The following is a 17926-nucleotide window of genomic DNA, read 5'->3' as shown; positions in this document are numbered from 1 at the left end:
TAGCCGTAAGAGCCGGCTGTACCACTGAACTTGCTAGAGCAATGTTGTTCTTAAAAAGAAATTCCAACTTTTTATGTGTTGGATCCTTCAACATTTCCGCATTGTCCACAGGACAAGAGAGGTTTTTATTTACCGAGGATATAGCAGCATCGATTGCTGGAACCCCCCCATTTCTTATAGAATTCCTCCTCCATAGGATAAAGTATAAAAAACGTTTTTGGAGGAAAAAACTGCTTATATGGGTGTTCCCATTCAGAATACATCAGCATTTTTTTTTAGCCATGAATGGATAGGAAAGGCATCCCCAGATTGGGGATGCTTTAGTGATCCCAAACCAGAGGTGGGCTCATCAATAGACTGCGCTACAGGCAAAAAAGTTGAGTGAACCAATTTAGTAAGTGAGTGTATCTTTCTTGTGAGACTGCTCCCTCCATATTGGGATCCTCGGAAGAAGAGACATCAGCGTCTTCCTGATCCTTTGAAAGAACTTCATGATCCCCTTGCTCCTCAGTATGAGGGTCCTGAGCACTGGATGGGGATCTGCTACACTTGGACCCACTAGGGAAACCATAGCATCAATTTTCCGCTCCAAACTTAAAATGGTAGAAGAAAAATCCTCCTGAGTAATAAATATAGGGACTGAAGTGTCCAGCGCTGCTGCAACACCAGCCCCCCCTGACAGCCCTCTCTGACCGGCCGCATCACACTCAGAGGAGAATGACATTTTCTTGGACATGGATTTAGGTTGTCGTAAAACAATCAATCCTCTAGAACCCTTTGAGGTGTTCCTTGTCCCCCTTCCGCTCATAGCCTGATGCACAAAGCAGAGGCACTACCAGAAGGAATTTATACACTGCTAGGGCTATAGCTATTAATGCCCAGCCTAATGCAGCAGTAACAATGTGTCAAAGGAAATGCCTGTGTCACCAAACCGGATAACGCCACCTCTTTGCTCGTGTCCCTCCACAGCCTGCAGCAGCACAGTGTGCTTTTAAAAACTTGCCTCCACGTGCACCTGGTGTCGGAGAAAGCCGATGCCTTTAGCCCCACCCCTCACAATGCCTACGGCTCCACCCCCCATTTAAAAAAACAGGATTTTTAAAACCGCTTACCTGTAAAATCCTTTTCTTGGAGTACATCATAGGACACAGAGACTCAAGTATTTACTTAGTGGGTTATGGGCCTACCTTCAGGTGTTGACACTGGTATAACCCATACAGGAAGTTGACTCCCCTATATAACCCCTCCTCCTTCCAGGAGCACTCAGTTTTTGTAGCCAAGAAATATAAGCAATATACTCTCACCCCATAAAACAGAGCGGCGGGAGCTCTGTGTCCTTTGATGTACTCCAAAAAAAGGATTTTACAGGTAAGCCGTTTTAAAAATCCTATTTTCTTTAAGGTACATCATAGGACACAGAGCCTCAGGTATTTACTTAGTGGGATGTCCCATAGCAATGCTACTTGAGGGGAGGGAGGGCAACCCCCGTAGGGTAACCCCCAGACTTGAGGACTGATACTTCTGCCTGCAGCGCACCGCAGGCCAAGGCAATATCCTCATTCCATCTTACATACATTTGCAAAATTTTATCAAGTGAATGTACTGAAGACCAAGTCGCAGCCTTGCAGATCTGAAACATGGAGGCCTGGGGATGCACTGCCCAAGAAGCACCAAGCGCTCTGGAAGAGTGCGCCTTAACTGGAAAAGGGAGAATCTTGCCCTTTAAATCATAGGTTGGAATTAGAACTTGCTGAATCTACTTAGCGACAGTGGATTTCGACACTGCCTGTCCTTTTTTAGGACCCTATGGCAGAAGAATAAGACATCAATCTTATGAATCGGAGCAGTTTTCTTTAAATAGATCTTCACTGCTCTCACTAGATCAAGACAATGTAGTGACTTTTCTTCCCTGGAATATGGTCTTGGGAAAAATCATGGCAGGACAATATCTTCATTCAGTTGAAAACCTGAAACCACCTTTGGCAAAAAGCCTGGATGAGGGAGTAACGCCACTCTGTCCTCACGAATAATCAAATATTGCTTTTTACAAGAAAGAGCAGCCAATTCTGAAACCCTCCTTGCTGAGAATATAGCAACCAAAAATATCAGCTTCCTAGTAAGGAGGACTAAGGGAACATACTCGAACGGTTCGAATGGCTGTTTTTGTAACAAAGACAAAACTAAATTTAAGTCCCATGGGCTTAAGGGTGATTTAGTTTGCATGTTCTCCCTGAGCCTACGTGGGTTTCCTCCGGGTACTCCAGTTTCCTCCCATACTCAAAAAGACATGCAGGTAGGTTAATTGGCTTCTGTCCAAAATTGTCCCTAGTATATGAATGGGAACCTTGGATTGTGGGCTCCTTGAGGGTAGAGACCGATGTGAGTGTGCAATGTACAGGGATAGGGACAATTGTAGACACTCAGGTTGAACTGGATGGACTGGTATCTTTATTCAACCTAACTATGAAACTATTAATCCCTGGACTAAAGAATGCATAGCAAGCGGTCTTTGAAATAAAAATTGATAAGGCTGAGACTTGGCCTTTAAGCGTAGAGATGAAGTTGGCCCCGAGTACTATTAATTGTAGAAAGGCAAGAATTCTGCCTATGATATATCTCCAAGGGTGCCAACCCTTGGATTCATACCAGGAAACATAAGCTTTCCAGACTCTATAATATACAGTCAGGTCCATAAATATTGGGACATCGACACAATTCTAATATTTTTGGCTCTATACACCACCACAATGGATTTGAAATGAAACTAACAAGATGCGCCTTAACTGCAGACTTTCCGCTTTAATTTGAGGGTATTTACATCCAAATAAGGTGAACGGTGTAGGAATTAAAACAGTTTGTATATGTGCCTCACACTTTTTAACCACTTCAGATCCGCGCTATTGCCAAATGACGGCATTAGCGCAGACCTACATTTCCAGGACTACGTCTATTGACGTCGTCCTGGTTACGAGCGGCCTGCGCGCCCCCTGAGGGGCGCGCGCGGCGCGCTCTGTGATCGGCGAGTCCGTGAGACTCGCCTGATCACCGATCCGTGTAAGGGGTCGATCCCGACCCCTTATCACGTGATCAGCTGTCAGCCAATGACAGCTGATCATGTGATAGAACGGAGCCGGTAATCGGCTATTATTCCTCCTCGCGCTAACAGCGCGAGGAGAGAAAAAAAAAGCCGATCACCGGCGGCCGTGATCGGGACATTAGTCCCGATCACGGCCATCAATACAAGGGACCACCTGCCACCTGCCTGTGCCCACCTGCCTCCCGCAGTGCCATCCTGAAGTAAAATAAAAGAAAAAGTAAGTGCCCCCCGTCAGTGCCCCCTGTCAGTGCCCATAGTGCCCACAGTGCCACCCCACAGTGCCACCCACAGTGCCACCCCACAGTGCCACCCAATCTGCCTCAAAGGTGCTGCACCCCAGTGCCGCCCATCAGTGCCCAGCAGTGCCGCCCATCAGTGCCCAGCAGTGCCGCCCATCAGTGCCCATCAGTCCCATCTATCTGTGGTACCTATCAGTGCCCATCCGTGCCACCCATCCGTGCCACTTATCCGTGCCACCCATCCGTGCCATCTTATCTGTGCCCATCTTTGCCCATCAGTGCCGCCTTATCTGTGCCCATCGGTGCCGCCTTATCTGTGCCTATTAGTGCCGCCTTAACTATGCCTATCAGTGCCCACCAGTGCAGCCCATCAGTGCCCACCAATGCAGCCCATCAGTGCCCACCAATGCAGCCCATCAGTGCCCACCAATGCAGCCCATCAGTGCCCACCAATGCAGCCCATCAGTGCCCACCAATGCAGCCTATCAGTGCCGCCTAATCAGCGCACTTCAATGAAGGAGAAAAATGACCCGTTTGCAAAATTTTATAACAAACTATTAAAACATGATTTTTTTTTTTTGCATCTTTTTTTGTTTGTTTAGCAAAAAATAAAACTCCGAGCTGTAACTAAATACCACCAAAAGAAAGCTCTATTTGTGGGAAAAAAATGATAAAAATTTCATTTGGGTACAGTGTTGTATGCCCGCGCAATTGTCACTCAAAGTGCATCAGCGCTGAAAGCTGAAAATTGGTCTGGGACTGAGGGGGGTTTAAGTGCCCAGTAAGCAAGTGGTTAAGGGACCAAAAGTAATGGGACAGATTAACAATCATCCATCAAACTTTCACTTTTTAATACTTGGTTGCAAATCCTTTGCAGTCAATTACAGCCTGAAGTCTGGAACGCATAGACATCACCAGGCACTGGGTTTCATCCCTGATGATGCTCTGCAAGGCCTCTACTGCAACTGTCTTCAGTTCCTGCTTGATCTTGGGGCATTCTGCCTTCAGTTTTGTCTTCAGCAAGTGAAATGCATGCTCAATTGGATTCAGGTCAGGTGATTGACTTGGCCATTGCATAACATTCCACTTCTTTCCCTTAAAAAACTCTTTGGTTGCTTTTGCAGTATGCTTCGGGTCATTGTCCATCTGCACTGTGAAGCACAGTCCAATGAGTTCTCAAGCATTTTGCTGAATATGAGCAGATAATATTGCCCGAAACACTTCAGAATTCATCCTGCTGCTCTTGTCAGCAGTCACATCATCAATAAATACAAGAGAACCAGTTCCATTGGCAGCCATACATGCCCACGCCATGACATTACCACCACCATGCTTCACTGATGAGGTGGTATGCTTTGGATCATGAGCAGTTCCTTTCCTTCTCCATACTCTTCTCTTCCCATCACCCTGGTACAAGTTGATCTTGGTCTCATCTGTCCATAGGATGTTGTTCCAGAACTGTGAAGGCTTTTTTAGATGTTTGGCAATCTCTAATCTGGCCTTCCTGTTTTTGAAGCTCACCAATGGTTTACATCTTGTGGTGAACCCTCTGTATTCACTCTGGTGAAGTCTTCCCTTGATTGTTGACTTTGACACACATACACCTACCTCCTGGAGAGTGTTCTTGATCTGGCCAACTGTTGTGAAAGGTGTTTTCTTCACCAGGGAAAGAATTCTTCGGTCATCCACCACAGTTGTTTTCCATGGTCTTTTTGGGTCTTTTGGTGTTGAACTCACCCGTGTGTTCTTTCTTTTTAAGGATGTTCCAAACAGTTGATTTGGCCACACCTAATGTTTTTGCTATCTCTCTGATGGGTTTGTTTTGTTTTTTCAGCCTAATGATGGCTTGCTTCACTGATAGTGACAGCTCTTTGAATCTCATATTGAGAGTTGACAGCAACAGATTCCAAATGCAAATAGCACACTTGAAATGAACTCTGGACCTTTTATCTGCTCCTTGTAAATGGGATAATGAGGGATTAACACACACCTGGCCATGGAACAGCTGAACAGCCAATTGTCCCATTACTTTTGGTCCCTTAAAAAGTGTGAGGCACATATACAAACTGTTGTAATTCCTACACCGTTCACCTGATGTGGATGTAAATACCCTCAAATTAAATCTGAAAGTCTGCGGTTAAAGCACATCTTGTTTGTTTCATTTCAAATCCCTTGTGGTGATGTATATAGACAAAAAGATTAGAATTGTGTTGATGTCCCAATATTTATGGACCTGACTGTATAGCTCTAGAAGCTGGCTTCCTAGCATTAATAAAAGTAGAGATAACTGACCTGGAAAAGCCAATGTTTCTTCAGAATGTGGGTCTCAATAGCCAAGCCGTTAAATTTAGCATTCGTAAAGTAGGATGGAATATCGGCCCCGGAGAAAGCGGGTCTGGCCTTAGTGGGAGGGGCCATGGACCCTCCACTGCCATCTTTACGATCTCTGCGTACCGTGACCTTCTAGGCCATGCTGGTGCTACCAGTATTACAGACTTTCTTTCCAGCTTGATCTTGCAAAGAACTCGAGGTAGCAACTGAATCGGGGGAAAATGCATAGATCAGTGAGAACTGATCCCACATTGTCACCAATGCATGTGTTCCGTATGCGAATGGGTTCCTTGTCCTGGACACAAAGTTGACTAGCTTTGTGTTGAATCTGGACGCTAGAAGGTCTACTTCCGGAGTCCCCCACCTTTGGCAAATAGCCCGAAACACTTCGGGGGTGAAGAGACCATTCCCCCGGGAATAACTGCTGGCAACTTAGATAGTCCGCTAGCCAATTCTCTACTCCCAGAATGAAAACTGCTGATAGGCATGGGACATTCTCTTCTGCCCAAGTTATAATCTGGTTCACCTCTCTCTGAGCTGAGAGGCTCTTGGTGACCCCTAAGTGATTGATATATGCCACAGCCGTGGCATTGTTGGATTGGATCCTGACAGGACAATTCTTTAACCTGGAGGTCCAGGTTTCTAGAGCCAGATACACTGCCGGAATCTCAAGGATGTTGATGGACAAGGCTCCTGCTCCCCAGCCTGAAAGGCTGGCATCTGTTGTTACTACCTTCCAGAGAATTGGTCCGAAGGACTTTCCCTTCAGCAGGTTCCAGGATAGTAACCACCAACTGAGGCTTTGGGACAGTCATGGAGGCAGCTACATTGGCAAGTCCAAAGCTTGAATCGTTTTGTTCAAGCAGACAGGATACTGTTTTGAAACCATCTTGAATGGAATTGTGCATAGGGATCTGCTTCGAATGAAGCTACCATCTTCCCTAACAACCTCATGCAAAGGCGAATTGAAGGATTTCTCTTCAACCTGATCATCCTCAGCAGCTCTTGTATGTAGTTGATCCTTGCGGGAGGCAAGAACACCCTTTTCTGGGCTGTGTCTTTGATCAGGCCCAGATACTCCAGCCTTCTTAGTGGCTTTAAGGAGGATTTCTTTTGGTTGAGAATCCAACCCAAACCTTCCAAGTAACTGCTTGCAATGGCTACACCTTGCTTCAAGCGAGCCACTGACTGGTCTATTAACAATAGATCGTCTAAGTAAGCCAAGACAGTTATGCCCTGTGCCCTTATCCTGGCTAGAGGTGGGGCTAATACCTTAGTGAATACACGAGGTGCTGTAGCAAGCCCGAAGGGCAAGGCTATAAACCGACAATGCTTCTGTTCTACTTCGAACCGCAGAAACCTCTGGTGAGGAGGCAATATAGGGACATGCAGATATGCAGCTCTGATGTCAATGGATGCCAGAAGGTTTCCTCCTTGCAGGATGGAAACCACTGACTTGATGGACTCCATGCAAAAGGAGCGGATCTTCAGGAACGGATTTAGATTCCGTAGATCTAGACTTGGTCTGATATCCCCATTTGGCTTTGGCGCCGTAAATAGGTTTGGGTAAAACCCTAAACCTTGCTCTTGTTTGGGAATCTGTCTGATCACCCCTTGAGCCAATAATCGGTCTAATGCTTGCAACAGGGATTGCCTTTTCCCTGGATTCATGGGAACGTTTGATCTCAGAAATAGAGACGGTGAAAACTCTCAAAGCTAAAGGTTCCTGTGTCTCTTGTTTTGCCTACGTGTTCCAGTGTTCAAGTTACAGTGTTCCAAGACTGACCCTGGCTTGTTTATGTTGACTTCTGCAATCCCTGACTATGGCTTTACCTGGAAAAACCTTTAGCAAATTCCTGTCAAGCCCTCATACACAGATTCACAGCCCAGGTAGCTTATATACTTGTTACCGTGGGCTGTGTCTATTTGCAAGGGTGAGCATAAATCCCTGCAATATGGACTCCAACCAAGGTAAGCCCTTACAGATACATACAAATTGATGATTTGGTCAAAATACTCACTTGCCCAACATCAGTGCACAAAGTGTATTCTCCAGTAAATGTGAATAAGGTACTTGCCAACCACTGTAAAGAGCTGGTTTAAAATAAATTTCCACCCTACAGGTTTACTTTTACCTCCTAACACCAGACCATTTTTGCAATTTTTCACTTTTCACTCTCAGCTTTCAGAGTTTGTAAAAGGATCCACCACACCTGATAGTGAAGGTCCCATGATATTTGCAGATATGTTTATAAAAAAAATATTTTCAATAAAAATACAAACTAACATTATTTGCAAACACAAATACAGCATAACTTACAAACTTTCTAATAAAACTAGAGTATAAAGATATACTGAATTAAGAAATATTTGTAAAATTTAAAATGTGTTTTTTTGTGAAGCTGAAAATTAAAAAGCACACTAAACCACTAATAAGCAACTTACACTAAAAATCCTCAGGTTGGCATTACACCTGTATTGTGATAAAACCTGCTCTGCAGCGTTATGTATGCACTGCATTGGTGTTCATGAAAAAATTATGTAGGCATACATTTTATTGCAAAGCAGTGGGTTACAATGCAACGCCTTACTGCAGAAAGCTTCATTAATGAGATCCAGTACCACTAGAGGCTTTTGGAAAGCATCAGGTGTCAAAGTAGACCTCTGCGATACAGTTTTCAATAACCATCTCTTGGCCTCTGCTGCCCAGAATTCATCAAAATGCAAACAGGAGTGATCAGTACTGATCACTTGCTATATTCATTCACGAAAGAGAAAGGATCTGTAAAACAATAGCTAAAGACCACTCCCCACAACGTAAACCGTGATCCTCGCTCCTGCTAAGAACCACCCACTTGTCACTGGATCCTCTCTGTAATGTGCTAGTTTTGGCCATGAGAGGGGCCGGGGATCGCATTTGAATTACCATCTAAGATTGTAGTTTGTCAGCCAATGATCATATTCATCAATTTAATCAGCAGAGTCAGGGGGCAATTCTACTCATACATGTGAATTTCAGATTAATGCAGGCCATACACGGTCGAATTTCGAACAAATTTTCTTTTCAAAATCAGAAAATTTGTTTCTTTTGTGATCCGATGATGCCACTATTGATTTTCGAATTTCGGCCGACCAAGCCTTCAATTTCACCTCATGTTGCTACAGAAAAGAATTTTCTTGGCTGGGAATCTTCTTTTCTCGCACGATTCTCCCATCATTGATTAGAAAATCGTTCGTTTTTCTAAAAATTTCCAACATGTCCGATTCCTCAAATTTTATTTCCGCACGAAAATCGGCTGTTGCTGCAGCCCACTAATGGTGCGAAATTCATACTAAAATTCTTAGATACGATTTTCGAAAGAAAATTCTTTCGAAATTCGAACCGTGTATGGCCGGCATTACTCTGCATGCTCCATGTGTTTTTAAATTGATTTGTTTCTGATCAGGATGCACCCACCCCATTTGGAGGGCTTACTTTGTTATAAATATCAGTTTTTAAATCAAACATGTATGCTTTGATGAATGCTTCTTAGCTAAGACACGTCAGTGTATAGCCTGTACCCATGTAACTAATAAAAGTACTTTTATTCAACAGCATTTGAGTTGCCAGCTTTCCTGATTCACGTATTATATCTGTGGCGCCCGAACATCTTGGCTAGAGCACCGGATCACAGTTTGTGGACTTTTATGTTAGCAGTGGAGCTGGGGTAACAATTTGTTCAGCTTATAGCAAAAGGGGAATGCCATGTATGTAGTCTGCCAGCCAGCTGGAAGCAGTCATGTTACAAAGTAAGTTTTGCATCCAGGAGAGCAGAATGTTTAAAGAGGTTTTCCGCCTTATACAAAATTCACTAAAATTTTGTAACAAAAAGAGGTCCTTCCCATAAGCAATTGTGGTCCACAGTTTTACATTTGCATGTAGAATTGTCCCTGCCAATAAAACAGGGCACATAGCAATACCCGGCAATTAAAACAGAGAATGAAAATCGTAAAATATAGAGCACTCAAGTGAAAGGAAAAATGATTATATTTCAGATTTCACCACAAATAAAATACATGGATTGGAAAAAAAAATGGGATTTTTGTACGCACAGTAAAATACATTTTCTCTGAAGTTCATTGACGGACACAGCTCATTTAAATCCTGACCTTAGCGTTATCACGTCACCTTCAGGAGAGGACTAAGCAGAACGCGTAACACATGCAAAAACAGCAAGACCACACAGCACTGCCCAGGGGGCAGTCCCTCTGGCTATAACGCCTCACCCTGCTTTCCGCAGCTCAGTTCGTCAAAAAGTACAAATATAAATAGGAGGGGTGAGTGCGGTGTCCGTCAAAGGATTTTACGGCGAGTAATTTCTGACCTTGGGGACGTCCCCAAGCAGTGCCAAAAAACGAGGGGTGGAAACAGCAAAACATAACTTCACCCACAACAAAAGGAACACCTGAACAGAGAAGTCACCATCTTAAACTGCCACCCTCAAAACCAGCGGCCAACTTGTGCATCAAAATATGCATTTACAACAAACTTATAACTTGTGTAATGGCAACCTTACATAGCCGCCTGAAAAACCTTGGGGCCAAAGCAAGAATCCGAAGATGCGCTTACGTTAACTTTGTAGAATTTAGTGAAAGTGTAAACAGACAACAAAGTCTGCGCTTTACGTCCTCGCTTCGGCAGGACATATACTAAAATTGGAACAATACAGAGAAGATTAGCATGGCCCCTGCGCAAGGATGACACACAAATTCGTGAAACGTTCCTTATTTTTTAAATCTCAGCTCTTTCCGGTGGACGAGGGGGCCAGGATCTCACCATCCTCTACCACGCTTCAGTGGGTGGATAAGTTTACCTATTTGGGTATTATTATTTCAAGAGAGAACAGGGACTCTGTCCGGCTCAATCTTGAACCTGTTTTGATAGAGATCAAGTCCAAATTGAAGGCGTGGGGCAATCTTCCCCTCTCCCTCATTGGCCGCATAAACCTTCTTAAAATGAAGGTCCTCCCCAAACTTACGTACATATTTAGGAACTCCCCACAATGGCTGACTAAAACCTTCTTTAACTCTCTGAAACAACTTTTCCTCTCCTTCATCTGGGGACCCAAATCCCCTAGATTCAAATACACCACTCTCACCAGGCCTGTGGGTAGTGGGGGGTTGGCTCCTCCTGACTGTCACAAATATTTCCTAGCCACTCAGCTTGTAACCGTCCACTGGTGGTTGCGGCCCGGACCTGACCAACGCTGCAACGGTCCTGGAGGCAGCTATAGTGGGGTCTCTGGAGGCCTTGAAGGGGGTGATATTCAGGGGGCCAAAAACACCTCACTGCCTCACCCCTTCTATGCGCACCACTATAAGGGCGTGGAGGGTGGGAGAGGCACTGAGGGCATCCCTGCCGGACTCCTGGTCTCCTCACACCCCCCTGTGGCGGAATCCTAACCTCTCGCAGTTCAGCACCATCCCCGACCCACAGGCCTGGGCCAAGTGTAAAATACTGACGCTCGAACATGTTGTCACCAACGGGGAACTTACTCCCTTTCATATACTATGTACTAAATTTAATGTACCTGCATGGGCCCATTTCCGATATCTTCAAATCGCACATGCTCATCGATGTCAATTTTTGGGGCAACCGGTCGTACTGGAATACTCTGAGCTTGATTCCATTCTTCGGGTAAAAGACCTGGAGAAACCCATGTCTCGGGTCCCTACTGGTTGCTGCCGTCCCCGAGTTGTCCTCCCTCCGCAGGAAATGGGTGGGGGACATACCGGAGCTGGACGACGATGACTGGAGGGAGGTTTGGGATTTTCCGTTTTCCCCTTTGGTTTCAGCCAGGGACAAACTGGTCCAATACAAAATTACACACAGAACCCATTACACGCCCCATAGACTGCATCAGATGTCGCAGACGCATTCCCCGGCGTGCTGGCGCTGCTCCTATCGGCCAGGAGACTTCATTCACATTTTCTGGGCCTGCCCAGCGATTGTGTGCTACTGGAAGGAGGTTCTCCTGGTGATAGTCAAGACTACTGAGATTAGTATCCCTTATGATCCTAAATATTGTCTGCTGGGGCTAGTGGAGCAAATGTCGATCCTCAGGGCTAGGAAAACACTCATATCCCTGTTACTATACTATGCACGCAAGGCCATCACCATGACCTGGAAACAACAGTCTCCCCCTTCTATCAAATTCTGGAAAAACCTAGTGAACGCTAGCTTGCCCCTTTATAAGGCCACCTACTCGAGCAGGGGTTGTCCACAAAAATTTGAGAAGGTGTGGACCTGCTGGTTGGATGACAACACTACGGCAACGGATGTAGTGAATAACCCATAGTTCATCATTATGGATATAGTATGATTATAGGTTGACCCAAATGCTCCTATGTCACCTTATCCTGTCATTATAACACTTAGCACAGAATCTCCTACAATACCCTCTCCCCACATCGGGGTATAGATAGATAAGGTTATGTTTGTGTTGATTTTCCCTGTTGCGGTCGGTTGCTGCTTCAGAGGCAGAATGTGTATTATGTGATGTGTCCTTTTGTGGCCTGTTGCCGCATCTGGATGTTTGCCCCTGTGTGGGAAATGTTTGGCCCCTGCGTGTGCAATTCTGTATGCCAATGAAAATCTCAAAAAAGATTTTACAAAAAAAAAAAAAGGCGATGCTTTACACACGTAGGAGACAGACGCTTGATGTCAGAAAGCCCAATTGCTCTGGTGGAATGAGCCGTGACAGGAAAAGGGGGCACCCGCCCCTTTAAGGCATAGGCCTGAACCACGATCTGTCTGATCCGCTGAGAAATGGTGGATGACGAGACCGCCAGACCTTTTTTCGGACCAGCCACCGAGACAAACAGTCTGACTTCCGGGAAGGGAGCCGTAGCAGACAGATACACCCGTAAAGCCAGGACGACATCCAGGGAACGTAAGGCAGCCTCTTTTGGGTGTGTCGGTTTAGGACATAAGGATGGTAACACGATGTCCTCATTTAGATGGAATGCCGGAACCACCTTTGGAAGGAAAGAGGGCTGTGGATTTAGCACTGCCTTATCCTTGTGGATGACCAGGTAGGGAGACTTGTATGACAAGTCCGCTAACTCAGAAACCCTTCTGGCAGATGTAATAGCTACTAGAAAGACTACTTTGAGAAACAGTTAACAAGAGAATCTCCCTAATGTTCTCAAATGGTGGTTTCTGAAGTGCCGATGGCACAAGATTCAGATCCCATGGAGGCAGCAGTGGTACTACGTGTCGAACTCCTTGCACAAAGGTACTCACCAATGAGTGAGTACCTTTGTGGAAAAACCAAGGCTGATATCTTTTCTTTTGATGGTGCTTAAGGCAAGTCTCTGATCCACTACTCACTGCAAAACCAGCAGGATCCAGGAAACTGAATAAGTGAGTGGACACCACCCCATCTCCTCACACATGGAGATGTAAGCTTTCCATGTACGATGGTAAATCTTCCGAGAAGAAGACTTCTGTGCTCTCAGCATAGTGGAAATTCCAGAGTCTGACAGACCTCAATCCTTTAGCACCTGGTTTTCAACAGCCATGCCGAAGTTTGAGTGGAGGGGAGGCATAAACCAGCCGATAATGCCCCCCGTGGAGCCAACGCGTCCGCCCAGGGGTCTCTTGTCCTGGACACAAACTTCTGCACCTTCTGACTGAGCCGAGAGGCCAAGAGGTCCATATCTGGTGTGGCCCACCTTAGGCAAAGGAGCCTGAATACCTCCGGATGCAACCGTCATTTACCTGGGTCCAGCATCCGATGACTTAGGTAGTCTGCCTGCCAGTTTTCTACTCCCGGGATGTATAAGGCAGACAGGGCCGGCACGTGTTGCTCTGCCCCCTGGAGGATGTGGGTGACCTCCTGTGCTGCAGCTGAGCTCCTCTTTGGTTGACGTACGCCGCCGCCATGGCGTTGTCCGACTGGATCCTGATCGGACGCCCTTGTAGCCTCATTGACCATGTGGAGAGGCAAGGCCTGATCACCCGAAGCTCGAGCACATTGATCGGCAGTTAGGATTCTTCGCGCGACCAGAGGCCGACTGTACTCCCAGCACTCCCCTCAACCAGTCAGGCTGGCGTCCGTTGTTATCACCGTCTAATGGAGCGGAAGGAACGATCTCCTGGACTGAAGGGCCGGAGACCTCAGCCACCAGAAAAGGAAATCCCTAACTGGCTCACCAAAATTTGACAATCCAGGGATAATGGAGATTTGTTCCATTTTGCCAAAATTACCTTCTGCAAGACTTGAGTGTGAAATTAAGCGTACAGTACCGCTTCGAAAGTGGCTACCATGAGGCCCAGAACACGCATGCCGAAGCGCAGTGACGACCACCTGCGGTTCATTAACAACTTCACTGCAGCTTGAAGAGTCTGCAGCTTGTCTGAAGGGAGAAAAATTCTTGCTTCTGAGGAGTCCAACAGCAAGCCCAGGTATTCCAGGTGTTGAGTCGGCACTAACATTGACTTCTTTAGGTTCAGCGCCCAACCAAACTCGGAGAGTCTGCATGGTGATCGCTACAGCCTCCCATAATTCTGAGGCGAAAGCTGCTCTCAGAAGGAGATTGTCTAGGTAACCCACGATTGCGAACCCACGTTGCCTTAACAGTGCCAAAATTGGAGCTAACACTTTGGTAAAGACTCGGGGTGCTGACGCCAGGCCAAAAGGGAGAGCCACAAACTGGTAGTGCTCTTCACAAACTGCAAATCGCTGAAACCTCTGATGCCTGAGGCATATGGGTACATGCAAGTATGCATCCTGGATATCCAGGGACGGCAGAAAGTCCCCCTGATGGAGTGCAGTGACCACAGAGCAAACGTATTCCATCCTGAACCTTTGCACTTTCACAAATCTGTTGAGGGCCTTCAAGTCCAGGATTGGACATACCCCTTCCTTTTTGGGGACTACAAACAGATTGGAGTAGAATCCCTGAAACCTTTCCAGCGTCTGTACAGGTACTATCACCCCGCGCAGTAACAGGTCCTGTACTGCTTTGAACAGGACTTCCCGACGAGCTGGAAGGATAGGTAGGTCGGAGGGAAAAAATATATTTGGTGGACAAGAAAGAAACCATATTGTATCCCAATGAAACCAGTACGCAGACCCACTGGTCGGACAATAGAGAGGTCCACCGAGCTGCAAACTCCCAAAGGTGACTCCCCATCTGGGAGTTGGGCGGGGGGCAAACCTTCATGCGGTAACATTTTTGTTCACAGACTTGTTTGGCTTGCGAAACCAGGGACGGTTTTGTCCTTTAGCAGGCACCTTGTCAGACTGGGATTGCTTACCTGCTGACCCGGGCGATCAAAAAAGCCGTTTGAGTGGAAAAAGAGGGCCCTTGCCTACGGCGTGGCTTCGTACCCTTCCTGGACTGTGGGAGCAAGGTGCTCTTCCCACCAGTAACATTCTTAAAAATGTCATCCAGCGAAGCTCCAAAAAGCCTCTCACCTTGGAAGGGCACATCCGCAAGTGTTTTTTAAATGCCTGGTCCGCAGACCAGCATTTCAGCCAAATCAGGTGCCGTAGCACCACTGCTGATACTGATGCTCTAGAGAGTAGGGGGAGCGTATCCAGGGCCATATCACAGACAGACATACTTAAAGCCATGCCCCAACTGGTCTGCCACCTCTACCCAGACCAGGGGAGACTGTTGCTTCTCCAATTCATGGTGCAACAACTTTGCCCATTCAGTAAGCGTCTGCAACACCAAGGCCATTGCCAGCATCGGTCATAACACTGACCTCACTTCCATAAATATGGACCGGGCCACTGTTTCGTCCCTCCTGACGGCAGGATCCTTGAAGGCAAGAGTCCCTTCTACCAGAATCGTGGTTACTTTATTTAACCTGGATACCGGGGGGGGGGGGAGGGTCAACGACCAGAGGAGATGTCCATTTTTTTCAGGAGGCTCTCCTCCAAGGGCTAATGCACCGCCATTCTTCTTGGGACTTAAAAGGTCTGCTGCGGACTTCCCCATTCCTTGTAGATGAACTTATCCAAATAAGTCAAATATGGAAACACCTTAGGCGTGCGGGCCGATTTGCAGGACCCAAAAGGAACTGCCACCTCAGCAGAGGTTCCTGCTGCATCCTGTATTTTCGGGGTATCCCGCACCGCAGTGATAAGTGCTCCTACTAACTTTTTCCTGCTCTAACTCAGACACAGAGTCAGAGCCATTCACATTGTCCAAACGGTCCTGGTCCGCACATCAGAACAGGGGCCTCCAGTCACCGCGGAACCTGAGTCGGAATCAGAGCTCTTTGCAGAAGACCGGGGGGGGGGGGGGGATTTTTTATACCCACCTTGTGCTCGCACGCCACTTCCACCCTGATAACAAAGGTCTCCAGGACTGCCGAAAAAGCGTCCATAGGCACCGCATTTTTTGCAGGTGAGCCGGTCGCAATAGCAGGGATGTCTGGGGAAGAAGTGCCAGCTTCTGACTCCATACTGACCCTCACTTGCTTGCCACAACTTAGGGACTTAAGGCAAGGTATGCAAATCCCACCCTCCTAGCTGCTCAGACTGAGGGGCCCCTCCACAGGACTCGCCACCCTGACCAAGTGCTGTGCTGCTGCTGACCGATCTGCCTCGTTTCTAGTTACAAAGTACTCAGAGTGAAAACTGCATTGTTCTGGAGGTACACAGACCCTGCACCAGAGGTAAAAACGCGCTGGGGCTAAAAGAAAATGGCTGCCGAACCTTCTAGAAAATGGGTAACAGCCCATACACTGCATAGACTACAGAAAAATGTCTACGGCCTCAGCAAAATGTCCGCAGCCCGCGTGGCAGCCTCTCCTGAGCTAAATTTACTCAGGCATCTCACAGCGCAGAAAAAAAAAAAAAAAAAAAAGAGGCAGGAAAGCAAAAACTGACCTTAACAGTCAACGCAGCCCTGCCTAGGTACATGCACCACACCTCATGCCTAGTCACACAGCAGCCCCAGCAGGGGGGAGGAGGGAATGAGGGATAGGGAGAGAGGAAAGGGAGAGTAAGAGACTCCCTAGTAGACCTCCAAGGGAATGCCCAACTGCTTGATCCTGCCGAGGCAGGGAGAGCCATACTTGCCCTTCCTGTTGGGATTGCTGGACGCATTCCACCACAGACCCATCACCCAAGCAGTACAGGGTGGCTGCTGGCCACGGCACACTGTGACACAGACAGCAGTAGACCGGTCATATGTGTGCCCTGGAGCATATAGCTCACCGGACCGACCCCTGGGTGGTGCTGTGCAGTCTTGCTGTTTTTACATGTGTTACATGTTCTGCCTAGTCCTCTCTTGAAGGTGGTGTGATAACCCTAGAATTAAATCAAGAACTAAAGGAGCTGTGTCCGTCAATGAAAGAAAAAGAAAAACGATTTTTTGTACTTCCTGTGAAATCTTTGAGTCTACGGAAGGACATAGGACTTTACTAGTTCTTAGACAAATGGGTACAACCCTGCTTCACTCCATGAATCCTCAGTTTTGTACCAACAATGCAGAGTAACAAAGTAATAGAAGGGAGGATACCCGGTGTTCTGTACTGTACTCCAATATGGAATTTACAGAAAAGTAAAAAAATCTGCTCATCTTAGGCCTTAACACGGGCAATTTTACCCATGCCCCTTGCAGGGGGCTGAGGTACCAGCATGGGAATGCACATCCCTGTGCAGGCAGTCTCATAGCTGTCTATTGGGATGCAGTGGCTGCACAGACACAGCTGCTGCTCCCAATGTGACATTTGTGCAGTTGTGGGTGCAAGGGCCTAAATACATCTGCACAGATGTCATATTGGATGCAGTGTAACAAGACATAAGGTAGGTTTACTACACTAGCAATGCAAATATTTCATAGCAGACTGGGATTTGGGCTGTTCAAGCACTTTTGAAGAAGTTCCTATAAACACAAATACCAAATTTTTTCAAAATACCTGAACTAGCAATCACGAAATGCTCACTAAACGAAGGGTGCGTAACCCTGTGCACCAAAGGCCAAAGGCCATTGGTATTAAAACATATTTTTCAAATTAGTGTGTGTGTCTGTGATATCTATCTATATCTCTCTATCTATATCTATCAGCTGAGACAGCCATCAATCAGGGCACCTGCTGGATCCAGACTTCCAGAGTGGGGACGATGCGGTGCTCAGACTGATCTGTGTGATGCCCTCAGAGCGCACCCCAGACCGCTCTCTGCTGAAAAAGGGTCACAGGAGTGCAAAACTAATTGCACTCCTGTGACCGATAGGAGAAGCCCAGCCTGCATGA

The 17926-nt window shown here is 46.7% G+C and overlaps 1 protein-coding gene and 1 non-coding gene across 2 annotated transcripts in view; one reads left to right on the top strand and one right to left on the bottom strand.

The window, feature by feature from the left end:
* Nucleotides 1–17926, bottom strand: part of OIP5 (Opa interacting protein 5) — a 233061-nt gene that overhangs the window by 14223 nt on the left and 200912 nt on the right. The window lies entirely within an intron of this gene.
* LOC143999818 (U6 spliceosomal RNA) lies at nucleotides 10333–10439 on the top strand. Its single transcript, XR_013278144.1, has one exon. It is a non-coding gene; the product is annotated as a U6 spliceosomal RNA (small nuclear RNA).

This window comes from Lithobates pipiens, unplaced genomic scaffold (assembly GCF_037356315.1).
Source record: "Lithobates pipiens isolate NorthernLeopardFrog02 unplaced genomic scaffold, aLitPip1_a1.2 Scaffold_19, whole genome shotgun sequence".
Classification (NCBI taxonomy): Eukaryota; Metazoa; Chordata; class Amphibia; order Anura; family Ranidae; genus Lithobates; species Lithobates pipiens.
The sequence above is the reverse complement of the archived record's forward strand: the minus strand, read 5'-3'. Positions and strand labels throughout refer to the sequence as shown.